This window comes from Sphaerodactylus townsendi, linkage group LG04 (genome assembly GCF_021028975.2).
Source record: "Sphaerodactylus townsendi isolate TG3544 linkage group LG04, MPM_Stown_v2.3, whole genome shotgun sequence".
Taxonomy (NCBI): domain Eukaryota; kingdom Metazoa; phylum Chordata; class Lepidosauria; order Squamata; family Sphaerodactylidae; genus Sphaerodactylus; species Sphaerodactylus townsendi.
Window position 1 is genome coordinate 136,962,280 of NC_059428.1, and position 13,667 is coordinate 136,975,946.

Here is a 13,667-nt window from a genome sequence, read left to right on the forward strand (position 1 = left end):
TCTCTCCCGTGTTGTAGGGCAAGTGATATGGACCTCGATGTTTCCATGCCCATTTTGGAATTGTTTTACAAATTTGTTGAAGTGCCTCAGAATTCAACACTGCTCTGTAGTCCCCCCCCCTGATTTTTTTGGGGACCAGTAATATTGTGAGAATATATCCCTAGTGATTTTTCCTGCATCAGGAACAGTCTCTATAGCCTGGATCTGGATTAGGTGTTCCTACTCCTTGTGAGTGTTATATTTACCTTTTTTGGAGTCCTTGGACAGTGGGGAGTGGACAAAATTAGGATTTTTTGGAATTGACCAAAGCTCTATTGTGTAGCCGTTTTGCACTGCTTATTTGTACCCATTTGTCCGCGTGTTAGCCCTGCCACTGATAGCCCGGGTTTTGCAAGGCTGACCCCCACTGGGGGGGAGTCCAAGCCGATCATTGTTTGATACGTTCCTGGCTTGAAGTTCTTGCCTTGCTTGTTGAAGAAGTGCAGCTAGATTTGTTCCGAAGAGAACCTGGTTTTAAGCTGCCCTGACTATTGTTCCAGCTTTGGGACGTGTGCCTTCTCTACAAACCCTAGGTAGGGTTCTACATACGAAATGTTGCTTTTGGTACATTTGATTTCTCTCTGGTTTTTTGACAGATTTGGGCATAGCCTTCTTTTTTTTGTCTTTGGTTTCTATAGGGACCTGGTCCAGCTCTTTCCCAAATGCTCCTTCTCCAAAATAGGGTAGGCTGCTACTACGTAAGCACGGTGTGTATCTGCTTGCCGTAGGCGTAGCCAGGCATTGCTCTTGCTACCATGTTGGAGGCCATTGTCCTGGCTGTTAAGGTGATGGCATCCATGGTTGCATCTGCTATAAAAGCGTTTGCTATCGGTACTCTCTACCTCTTCCCTCAGGGCCGTTTTCTTCAGCTGGAAGCCTCTCTAAGATTCTTGCGACCATTCCATGAAACCTCTGGACCTACGTGGATGCAGGTATTAAGGATTTAAGGTGCAGCTAACCAGTCATAGAGACCTGCGCCAAGGCAGCTTCGGCGATTGGGGGGGTCTTCAATGGATCCCTCTCCTTCGCCAGTTTACTAGTCCCCGGTGTGGCCGTCGCTGTTGGGGAGTCTACAGGAAGGCTCTTAAACGCCTTCGGAGAATGGAGCGAGGAGAAGTAATGGTGATCTTTTTTTTGAAGGTGGCGGCAGTGCTTTCACTACAGCAGGATGCAAGCCATTCAGCACGATGCAGCTTAACGTGTACTCCAGGCACTGGAAAGAATTTTCCTTTTCAGAATCTTTTTTGGAAAAAAAATAATTCTCTTTCCTTTGGAATACTTAATAGTTTTGGAAGGGGCCCTCCCTTAAAGAGGTCCACTGGGTCTTCTCGTCCTCTTTGTCCCTCGGGTCTAGGGCTGAGACCGTTTTATTATTAACATGAGTAGTCCTGGTTCTTAAAAAAAGAATTTTGTTAGATTGGTCAGATGCCTCTTCTGAGGAATCTTCACCTTCAAAACCTGCACTTCACTCCCTTCTGCTTTGTCTGAGCCTCATGCTCTCTTCTGGAATGCTATTGGACTCTGGTACCCTGACCCATTTCCCTGGTTAAGAATTGGGTTGGGAGGAGGAAGTTTGAGTGGCGTTGAGCGCCAACTATTGCTAGGACGAAATGCTTGCTGTTCTCTAGCCGTTAATGCTTTTTCAATCTCAGCCCTCAATGGCTGCCAAAGGTCCCAGCGGGGAGCTGTTTGCCAGGTTAGAGACGAAGCCAAATTGGGCGGCAACTGCTAAGTCCCTGTGTAGAGGCCCGGTTGGGGGCTAACGAGCGCCATTGCCGGTTTGGGGCGCCATGCCATCCCTCTCTATATACAGGCCAGGTTCTTGCCGCGATTAAGCCTGAGTCGAGCCACCACCTCCTCCCGGTCCCTCTGATGCGTTCTGCCGAGTGCTCCCCGTCGATCCCAGCGAAGGGCGGAAGTGCTTTCAATGAGGTGGCAACTCGCGGCGAAACCGCCAGAGGCCTTGTAGCTCCCATCGTCGTCGTCTTTTCTTCTTCTTGAGCGTGGAGGACCCTCCTTTCAGCGCCCTGCGTTCTCCTGCGTTGCTCTCCTTTCCGGAGAGAAACGTTCCACTTGTTTCTTTGCTCCCCTGGTTCTTTCTGCCGCTGAGCCTGAGAAGAACTTCCTCGGGGGAGTGAATGAGCCGGAGTTGCTCATATTGAGTTGTCTGCCACTCTTACAAGACACACACACATAGAGTATGGGTAGACAATACTAACAAAGACACACACAAGGTTGGTTGGGTAGGAATTGTCTCACTGGCACACACAAAACAGTAGCGCGGAGTGGGCCACAGCTGTAACGCTGCACACCTGCAAAGGCAGGAACAAATACTGAGGAAGAGGCGGAGACCCACACACGGGAAGGCGGCAAAAGAATTGATTGGTTCCTGCCTCCTGCAAAATGGTGGCGGCGAGCGCGTAATCTCAAAAGCAGATATCCCCAGTAGAAGGAATGTTTAATTAGGGTATATATTGCTGTATGTCCCCGGTGGGACAATCAACAGAAAGAAGGGCTCACCAAGGGAATTACCGAAGCTTGGCTGCCAGTACTTAAAAAGCCAGAATCAAGGCCAAGGGCATGCTAAGTTCATGGACAATGGACTCCGCAGACACCATTTGCATTCACCAATACCACTGCGCTGCTGCCATGCTGCTGCTGCTGCTGCTGCTGCTGCTGCTGCTGCTGCTGCTATGCTGCTGCTGCTGCTGCTGCTGCTGCTGCTGCTACTGCTAAATGCAAATCGCGACTATAGTGTAAATGGACCCCGATAATCCCAGCCACGCAACTGCATAGCAAGTTTCAAACTCTGGTGAGGTTGCTGTGTATTGTGTTTTCGGGGTGGTGTTTCCCACCTGGGACATGGACAATACATGCCACTAAACATTCCCTTCTCACTAGACACAGTGTAGCGAGACTTCTCTCTCTGCGTGCACACCTCTGAAAGGCATGTCACTTAACAGGTCACGAAGAAGCGTTAGGAACAAGATCTACCGGATAAGTACACAGCCGAAAAAAATCCACCACAACCAATATACACAGAGACATACACACACCCGATGGCAAAAACTAAGGCAGCAAAGGAGGGCAAGCCCTTTCCAGTTCTTCTCTCTCACAAGTATTAGGTATATTTGCAGTTTTGTTTGCAGAAAAATAAGGCGCTCGTACCTTTCAATTCCGTTAATATGTCTGTTAGTAGAACCTAATATGCAAAGTGACAATGATGCATTTTATGTGTTGAAAAAGCAGCAAAACTCAAGATTGACAGGGAAATACCGATGGAATATATTTCGTCTCCCCACACCACACCACAATTTCATTTTTCACATGCGCACAAAAAACAACCAATAAAAGAACAGAGCAAATAATTATTTTTTTAATGTCCCAAGTCTTCAACACTTCTTGAAATGTTATGTCTCTAATGTTGGATACCAACGTTTTCCTAGCAAGGAAGCATTATAATTTGCCTGATGAAATGAACTCTAGTCTATAACAGTTTATGGTAAAATTCATTTAGACTTCTTTTTATACAAGAGACAAATCTAATCATATAAGAGACAAAATGCATAGGGTTGTACATACCCCAAGAATCTTAAGTTCCAGTCTTCAAGGAACAAAATCCATGAATTTATTTAACAGTCTCGCTGCCTCCTTTTTATAATAAGTTAATACAATTTTGATTATGCTAGAATAAATGTTTGCTAGTCCTTACGTGTCACTGGACTCTGGTCAATTTACAAAGGAACAATTTAATTGCATGGGACAGCAACTGTTAAGCAGGAATGATTAGAAAAATTCAGATGGCTTTTGGTCTTCTTCTTGTGACAGATGCATAAGAAATGCCACAAATACACAAAAGCAGTCCAAACCAGAATCACAGTCTTCATAAATTAAGAGAGAAGAGTTACCTCTTCAACTCTTGACTGTTTCATCCTATTCCGTTAATTAATATAGCACAGAGTCAAAGGGGTGGGGTGGTGGTGGTGGACTTCAATGTGTTTTCCGGAAAAGAGAAAAATTAGTTCCTTTGATCATGCACGTACAACAGAACAGGGAACAAAATAATGCATGAGGCAAGGCAATTCAGCAAGACATGGCAGGATGGTGCAGTGCTGCCTCCTTGTGGAATAGAAGAAGAAAAATCCACATCAAGAATCTGACATCCGCTTGCTCCTTTTAGGCGGGAGAGAGCTCAACTTCAAATAAATTATTTTCAGTATTCACTCTGCTGATTGTAAAGTACTTATGATAACCTCTATTTTAGGAGATTGTAGTATGTACACAACTTTATACACACACACATATATATATACATACATACACACACACATACACACACACGCTTTTATTAATTTTAATTGTTATACAGCAGTCATCTTTCTGTAACTTTGTAAATGAAAATAAACTTTTTTTTCAAAAGAAAAGAAAATAGAGAACAAATTCTGTAGTAAAACAAAAGTGTTATTTGGACAGAATAGAGCCGTGGTGGCGAACCTTTGGCACTCCAGATATTATGGACTATAATTCCCATCAGCCCCTGCCAGCATGGCCAATTGGCCAGAGGCTTGTCATGTAGTCCATAACATCCTAATTCGCTCCTACAAGAACTCATTTATCTCTGCATACACAACACACCTCCCATCATATTTGCAGGCTATAAATTATACAAATAAATAAAGCTTTACATGGCTTTGGATCAGGGCATCTGAAAGTCCGTCTTCTCTCATATGTTCCTGCTCACATAGGCAAAGGCCCTCCTGACTATCCCAGCAATCAAAAGGAAACACATTTGGTGGGCACTTGAGAGAGGGGACTTCTCTGTGGTTGCCCCATGATTAGCCCCAAGGAAAGTGCACCTGGACTCTCACTTTTGATCATCAGGAGGAAGCTGAAGATGGTTTTATTCAGGGCCATATTTGGTTAAGTTTACCAGCAACCCTAGACTGGGCTTTTGGTTTTTATGTCTTGTACCTATGTTGCAAACAGCCCTGAGCTCCATAGGAGAGAAAGGCAACTAATAAATGTTTTAAATAAATAAATGAAATCGGCTAAGTATCCACATTGTATGTTTTTGGTACTGTGCAATAATACATTACTACAAAATTAGTTTTCCTTTTCGTTCTTTCCCACCTCTCAGGTGGCAGACACTGAGATAGGAGAAGCAGCCATTTGCAGCTACATTGGATAGATTCACAATTTTGCTTGTAAAAAGTTAAAGCATTTGTATTTTGCAATTGCATAAATATGCCAAATAAGACAATTTTATATGCAACATTACAGGTGATTGTTGAAGTGGTAAAATAAACCAGATGAACACTAGGGAGAAAATACAGACCTTTTTCTCCCTGGAAAGTCACATATTCCCCCCCCCCCCCCCCCCCCCGACAACTGCTGCAAACCACACCTGCAAGTAGCAGCCACCAAAATGTTCCCAAAGTCTGTCAGAGGCCCCTTCCGCACATGCAAAATAATATATTTTCAAACCACTTTCACAACTGTTTGCAAGTGGATTTTGCTATTCCACACAGCCTCAAAGAGCACTGAAAGCAGTTTGAAAGTGCATTATTCTGCATGTGCGGAATGAGCCAGAGATTATGACTACAGGAAAAGAAGACAAAGTCTTGGCTCTCACTTTGTATACTTTGCCAACATGTGGAAGGGCATGAGGGACATCCTGGAGCTGGCTGGGCCCCTAGTTTCAAGAGGAGGGAAAATAAATTCTCCTCCAAGGATGCAAGGGCGAAGAACATCTTCACTCCAAAGCTGTATTTGCCATATCAACACTGTGGCTGCCACTCCTACAGGTTTGCAAACCACAGCAAGAGTCCCTACAATTCAATCCAGATTGGGAGGAGTGATGGAAAGGAGAGGAAAAAGCGAAGGAAAGCAAATCCTTACAACTGGTGCCAACTCTGCAGCATGTACACTAGGAGGAAATTCAAGGCACACAGGCACATGCAAAAGCTTCTACTCATTGCAGCTGGCCACCTCCCCCCCTTACAGATCTGAAACAGAAGTGGACACAAAGTTGGTCCCTTATACATTTACTGTCCTCCCCCCACCCCCACATGCATAAAGATGGGCACCAGATGCCTATATGACTGGTGCACCCTGAAGGGACTGGCAGGGCATGTTCTGATGTGGAGGGCTCAGAGGGGGCCAAAGCAACAAGGCATCACAGACACAGAATCAGAAAAAGGAAAATAGCAGCCATGGAGGCTGAACGCTGAGATGTGAGCGGTTTATAAGCGGACAAGAACTCTTTATTTTCCCCCCACTCCTTCATTCTTAAATTGCTTTGAACTGATACTAAAAGTGATTTACAGCTCCTACTAAAGGAGTACAGAGAAATCTAGCCAAAGTGAAGCTGCTTCTTTCCAGCTCATACAGGCCGCTTTAGGAGAACAATCACAGCCATTCAAAGCTGCTGTCTGTTCCTTTGCTTCTTTCATACTCTCCCCAGAGGCGTAGATACCACGGGGAAGGGGGGTGCGTGTTGCACCAGGCACACACCTGGGGAGGGAGCGAAAAATGTATTTTTGATATTTTTAGTGTTTTTACTTTGTTGGCCAGCAGGGGGCGCAGTTTTTAGGACAGCGGCACCAAAATTTCAGGATATCGTCAGGCAACACTCCTGATGATATCAGCCAAGTTTGGTGAAGTTTGGTTCAGGGGGTCCAAAGTTATGGACCCCCAAATAAGGTGCCCCCATCCCCCATTGTTTCCAATGGAGCTAATAGTAGATGGGGCTACCCTTTGAGGGCCCATAACTTTGGACCCCCTGAACCAAACTTCACCAAACCTGGGAGGTATCAGGAGAGTCTCCTGAAGGTAGCCTGAAATTCTGGTACTGCCAACTTAAACATTGTTCCCCTGACAGGCATCCTCAAATTTTCCCCAGGTTCTCCTTTTAAACCCACCCCTCTTCTGAGTGGATTTAAAGGGAGCCCAGATTCTCCCTTTAATGTGGGGTTAAAAGAAGAATCTGGGTTCTCTAGGAGAATCTGGGCTCTCTAGTCTAAATAACATTGGAAGTGATGCTGTTTCAGGGTGGATTCTCCCTTAAAGGTTAATTTAAAAGGAGAATTAGGGCTCCCTAGTTTAAACAACATTGAAAATGATGCTGTTTCTGGGTGGAAACCCCCCCTCCCCCCGCATCACTTTCAGTATTGTTTAAACTAGGGAGCCCAGAGTCTCCTTTCAGGTGGATTTAAAAGGAGAATCTGGGCTCTCTAGTCTAAACAACATTAAAAGTGATGCTGTGATGCTGTTTCAGGGTGGATCCCTCCCCACCCAAAAATCCAGCATCACTTTCAATGCTGTTTAAACTAGGGAGCCCTGGATGTGTTCAGATTTGTGAGTTGGGGCATGTTCTATAATGTGATGGTGACTTTGAGATGACCTGATGCAAAAAATTGGTTTTTGGTTGTAATGGGGGAGTGCGCTGAGCCTTTGGTCGTGGAGGGATGCAAAACTCAGATTTTGTGCCAGGCTCCATTTTCCCTAGCTACGCCTCTGCCACCCCCTCCCTCAAATGTTTAACTTACATTTTGCAAATATGACCAGAAGGAAAGATAGAACAAAATCACAGAGCCCAGAGCAACAGCAACCAAATTTAAAACAATCTAAACTGGATGCTTATCTTATGTTCTTATCTTGTGATACAGCCCCATAGCAGGCAGCTGCTAACTGGTTTTCCCCACTTACAACAGATTCTCTGCCTTCAAGAGCACAGAAGCAGAAGATACAGAGGGTCTTGGAGAAAAACTTTATCGAACTACCTCCAATAGTAAAGACTGCCCTGAGGAAATGCCAACCAATGGGCCTGAGAGCGAAGAAAGTACTCAGGAGGAAGGGGAACCGGTTAGTACGGCTTTCCCGAGTGACTTCTACTCAAGACTTGTGGCACCAAGCGTCTGCTGTCAGCAAGATCATTTCAGCTTGTTGAGAAGAGGCTCACTTCAGTACATACCTGCAATAACTTAAGCATCAAAGAGAACTACTTACAGGTGCAGAATTTTGTAGTCATATGGAAGAAAAATTTGCAGAAATGCAAGACTGGACAAGGAATCTTTTGCTCCAAGACACCCAGCCCAATCAGAAATGTCTAGGCCCAGGTTTAATCAATCTTGCTAATCTGCAAAAAAACCTTTGTTGAAGCCTATAATGCCCTAAATGCTAAAGAGGAAGTTAACCAAGATGCCCACTATGCCCAACTAGCCCTAAAGAAAGAAACTTGGCAACAGCAAGTGTTATTGGGGAGCAATTAAGAGGGAAAATATTATGCTAAAATCCCCTGTACTGGAATCACACCAAAATTCAATGGCGAACAAGGTCTCCTGGATGCTCCATGTAGATTCTGTATAATGTCCATAAGTACGCCACAGGCATAGGATTCTGTTACAATGGCTACTTCACAATCAGCAGCAGCTACAAATACACGAGTGAGCCAACATCTGTTGAGTTGTACCCAACGTCTTGCTGGAAAAGTAACTAGTGCTCAGTTTTAATAGTGCATTAATTTTAAAGAATTTTACGCTGCCTTCTGCTACAATTATCCCATCAAGAGCAGATTGTCTAGAGAGGTACTATGGGCAGTCTCATAGACAGACAGACAGACAGACAGACAGACAGACAGACAGACAGACAGACAGACAGACAGACAGACAACAAGCACCAGGACAAGAGCTGGTTACTTTTTCAAAATAATCCAGACACTTCAGATACACAACAGAGCAATTCTGAACTGCAGCATTGAGAAAATGCATCATTAGTCAAACTGAACAAGAAATTGGGTTAGACAACATGTTTCAGCAATTATCCTGACAAACTGATTGGAAGGATGACTAAAGCTGCTTCCAGCAAATCTGTTGAAAGGGTGTTTTGCTCTTTCTTTGAAAGGACCCCTTTCTTCTCACCTAATGTGAATTCCCTTCCCCTCCAATGCTCAGAGCAGCCCCCGCCAGCCATGGCTCCAAACAGCTCCACCTGTGCCAAGACCTGTCCTTTGATTCAGCTAAGAAAGTGGGGTCAGCACAGTACTGTAAGCAAACTCAGGCTCATTCTGCAAAGACAGAACAAATCTTGCTCAGTTAACTTTTAACGAAATTCGTTTCCTTTCTCTCTGCTAGAACAAAATCTCTGATAGTCAATGCAGAGATAACCTTTCAGAAGTGAAACTGCTCGCAGCCGCTCTCAACTCAATCTCAGTCAGGGTTCTTGGGGAAAGCAACTACAAGCGAACGGCCACATCGAGGGGACACTATGCTGGAGTGCAGGTCTGCTATTTTTTTCCATCTGTGAGCTCTGATGGCAGCAGGACCCTGAACTGAACATTTCCCAAAGTCATCAATACAGACCAGCTACCCAATTAATTTTCTTTCGACCTACACTCTGGCAACTAAAAGATGCCAAAGGCCCGGAGATCACAAGCACGGACACAAACTGAAACCCAACAACATACACAGACACAACTGCTTCTGAGATGTCACTAACTCACATGCGCTGGCATACTGGAAGTGTTGGTTTCCCACCTGTGCACCTGCTGTATATGTAGAGGGAGGCATGCAGGGCCACAACCAAACAGACAGATGCATTCTCATGCAACAGAGCACATTTAATTTTCCAAGCAAGCAACAATACTGTGGCAGTTTATCCTTGCGTAATGTGAAAAGGCCCCCTTTGGAAAAAAAGTAATTGAAGTGACTTTTCACACTGAATCCAATCAGGCAACTCCCAACAAACCTCTCAAGTCAGTATGCTATCCATCAAGCACCGGTTCTGAACCATTTCACCACTCATCCCTTTACAATCTATATATATAAAAAGCTAACAGTGACTTTGTTAGTCACTCCCTAACGCCGAAATGGCTGGACGGATCGACCCCAAATTTTCACATGACGTCCCTCCCTGTTGCGGGCAGGTAATCGGACCTTCAAATCGCCGAAAGTCCATACCTGATCCAGGTAAAACATATTTTTCCTGGCGCACCAGGCCATGAAGCTGTTTGTGTTTAACTGTCACCCTTAGAATGTTCGTGCAGCCTGTCTGTCTGTGGCCTGAGGGCTTGGGATGAGGGCTTAGAATGTTTGCGCAGATGGGCAGAGATGAGCATTGAAAACAGTAAATAGGTAACACTGTTAGGTAATACGACTGGAAGTGAAACACATACACACTTTGCCGTGTGAGACACGAGGTGGGGTCCCCACTCACACGCAGGTAACTTTCACTCTCTGTGCCTCGCACACCACTGCTGCACCACACATAACACACATACCTTCACACACAGCCAGCTCATCCTCACACCCCTCCCTCTGCCCCCCCACACATCCAACCACCACTTACCCACTTCCTCACCCATATTTGCCACAGCTCGCTTTTAGTAAAAGAGAGCTGGAGTTTGCCTTTTTCTTCTAAGAAAATCCGCGGGGTGGGGGCGAACCAACACTACCGGCTCCAATTCTTTTGCACATGGCCCTTTAAGAACCCAGAGAGCTGACCTCGATCTGAGTGCCTCACCACCCTACCTCTGCTGCTTAACTGGGTTAGCCTCCTTGCCCCAGTTCCGCCTTAACCCAAGCCAGGACTGTGCGTGTCAACCAGCCTCATGGACAGCGGGATGCACACTCTGGGCAGTTCCGTTGTAGAATGGAAAGGGTTACCTTATACTAAAAAAAACAAGACAGCACCAAATAACAATGTGAACTGAAAAGGGAAAGAGGGATTCCATTTGACCACCCCAAAAGGCTATGCTGTGGATCATTGGACCTGCATGGACATCTGTGTGGGTTGTAGACTGTGATGAGAAGGACAATTGCCACAGCAACGCATGGCTGGGCCCCGCTAGTATTCAATAAAATTTAAATGATCTCTGAAGCTGATTGTAAAGGTGCAAAGCCTTCTTATTAAAACAGAAAGTTTGTGTGATTCTGCATAAAACTTGCCCCATTATTATCTAGTTTTTATTCTCTGTTCCCACAATCCATGGCGCTTAAAGTGGCATGCAGAACAGTGCAAGCCACTCCCACCACTGCAGGCAAGGCAACCATACCCACATGCCCCCTCCCGCAGTCCACAAGGTTTTCCTGCTCCGGTCGCTCCTGAATCACATCAGGGATCACCATCTGAAAACCAGTTCTCCAGCTACTGTGCAGGAGAGCTCCCAATCTCCAGAAAGGGTCTGGAAATCTCCTGGAATTACAACTGATTCCCAGATTTATGTAGATGACAAAGATTAGTTCCTCCAGGGAAAACATGGCATGATACCCTGATGAAGCTCCTGGCCCGCTCCAGGCAGTGCCCACAAGTCTCCAGGAGGTGGCAATTCTACGTGCAGCCAGATAAGTCTACTGTGTGGTGAAGCGGGATGGGGGTGTGTGGCCAGCTGTTTCCTCACCATCCATCTGTCAGGACCATGCCTGTCAGTATCTTGATGTCTTGCTGTGTGTGATTTGCAATTGTTTTCCTGTTTCCCTCTTCCCTCCTTAGCAATCTCCTGGCGCCAGCCCATCTTCAAAGAGGTGTGAAAGGTTCCCAGGTTCTTTGTAGCTTTGTAGTAGAAACTGTAGTGGACATTTGATGTGGGGCGAAATGGGGAGGGGGGGGAAATAAAGAATATAAGTCCTGGATCTGAGCTCTTTAGCTCAGATCCTGCTTTACATTGTTACTCTTTGTATCACCTGGAATAAACTGCTTTTGGATTTCCCTACGGTCTGTGTTATTTCCACGTTCAGGAGTCTGACACCATCACCTGCCAGCCTCAGGAGAAGAATTTTCACCTGCATTGTTCTTCCCAGCTAACATTTGGGTTTCTGCATCCTTACGGCCCATTCTCCCTCTCTGCAGAAGTCATAACTGTCCCCCCCCCTCTCAGCATCCTACCCATTTAAGGCTAAAGCATTTTAACAGGCACACAAAATCATAGCTCTGCCGATCACAACCTAAAATTTAAGACAGGCAGTATGAATTTTTGTTTTGTGTCACATTACCATATCATGCACTATTGTCTGTGAATAGAGGAGATGCACCCAGTCAGATTTTCTAAAGCTGCCTCCATCCCTCAAAACTGAGCTGAACTACCAAAGCAGGGCAACTGGGGAGAGTGACTCAATTTATTCTATTCACGGCCCGCTTGGCTTCCAGTTTGCCCTTCTTCATGCTGCCAAGTCACCGGCAGTTTAACGAGATGACCCAATCAACGCTTGGAGAGGGAACGGAACACAACTGAAGGCGCTTCTGGACTCCTGGAAGAAATAAGGGCCTCTTAAAAACCGACAGGAGCCCAGCCGTGGCCCTGTCACATCAGCCGTACTCCAGTCTTTCCCACACATAAACTGATCAAGAAACCAGCATGACCCAACCCATCACGCCCCCTCCCACTTCATCAAATATGCATTTACTAGCATGAAACCTGGTTGGCAGCAGGGGCTCCTGTGGCCACCACCTAAACCGGTGGTGGCGAACCTTTGGCACTCCAGATGTTATGGACTACAATTCCCATCACCCCCTGCTAGCATGGCCAATTGCCATGCTGGCAGGGGCTGATGGGGATTGTAGTCCATAACATCTGGAGTGCCAAACGTTCACCACCACTGACCTAAACTATTAGCTGGGTCACATTTTTAGAGTAGCTACAGTTTAAAAAATGTTTGTTTTTTTGTATCACACTACGCACAGGGAACCAATACAGAATGTGCAACTAGTCTGTGGCTTGGGGGGTATATACACAATGGATGCAACAACCTTTGTGAACACAGACAAGCACTGAAGTTGCAGCTGAATTACGAGATCTTCACAAAAAGTGTCGAATAAATCCAGTTCTGCTGAAAGAGACCAGGATGCCCCTTGGACACGTGGTGCTTGCGTCCTAGAGGACAGAATGAAGAAGCTGACATTTTAAAAAAATAACAGCATAATGCTGGCATAAAAAGTGGGCAGCGACAATAAGTGGGGGTAAGTCGCTGCTTCAGAAAGTTCTGTGCCTTCTCCGCATGTATTTTTATAATGTTGCTCCTCTTTGAGAAACAACGGGGCTACGGCCTGCTGCACGTCGGGCGGTGGGAAAGAGCGGCAGTGAGAAAAAGCCTTGGCTACTGCAAGATGTAATGTGCTGCCATCAGCTCTGCTGGAGGGAAGATTTAAGAATATGGAATGTTCTAAAAGAGTTTGTTCATGTGATATGACTACGGTTGAAACACTTGACCATTCTCTGTTTCTATGCCTTAAATACAATAAGATACGCATGAAATACATGCATTCCATTTTCTTGCAATGTTCTCAGTGGCATGAGTGTTATAAGATACCTAATCTCCTGAACAGCTCTGATGTGCTCTTTTGTGAAACTGTTGCAAATTTTATACTGGAAATTAGTAATTTTAACTGCATTTCTTAACCTTGTTTTGTTTTAAAATTTTGTCCTGTTTTGTATGCCAATAAAGGCTTGTGTGTGTAGAGGCAGTGAGAAAACCAGTTCAGAGACACAATGCAGAGATCCATCCAGTTAAAACTGGAAGCACAAGAGTCACAAAGGTAACTGTAACAGTCTACAGAAGCTCACGGCAACTTTAAGAATCAAGGGGCTGAATCAAAAAGGACCATCACCACGATATGAAAGATTTCTTTTTTTTTCC

The 13,667-nt window shown here is 45.3% G+C and overlaps 1 protein-coding gene across 3 annotated transcripts in view; it reads right to left on the reverse strand.

Annotated features, from left to right (window-relative positions):
* TSC22D1 (TSC22 domain family member 1) overlaps positions 1-13,667 on the reverse strand; it is a 61,705-nt gene that overhangs the window by 19,930 nt on the left and 28,108 nt on the right. The window lies entirely within an intron of this gene.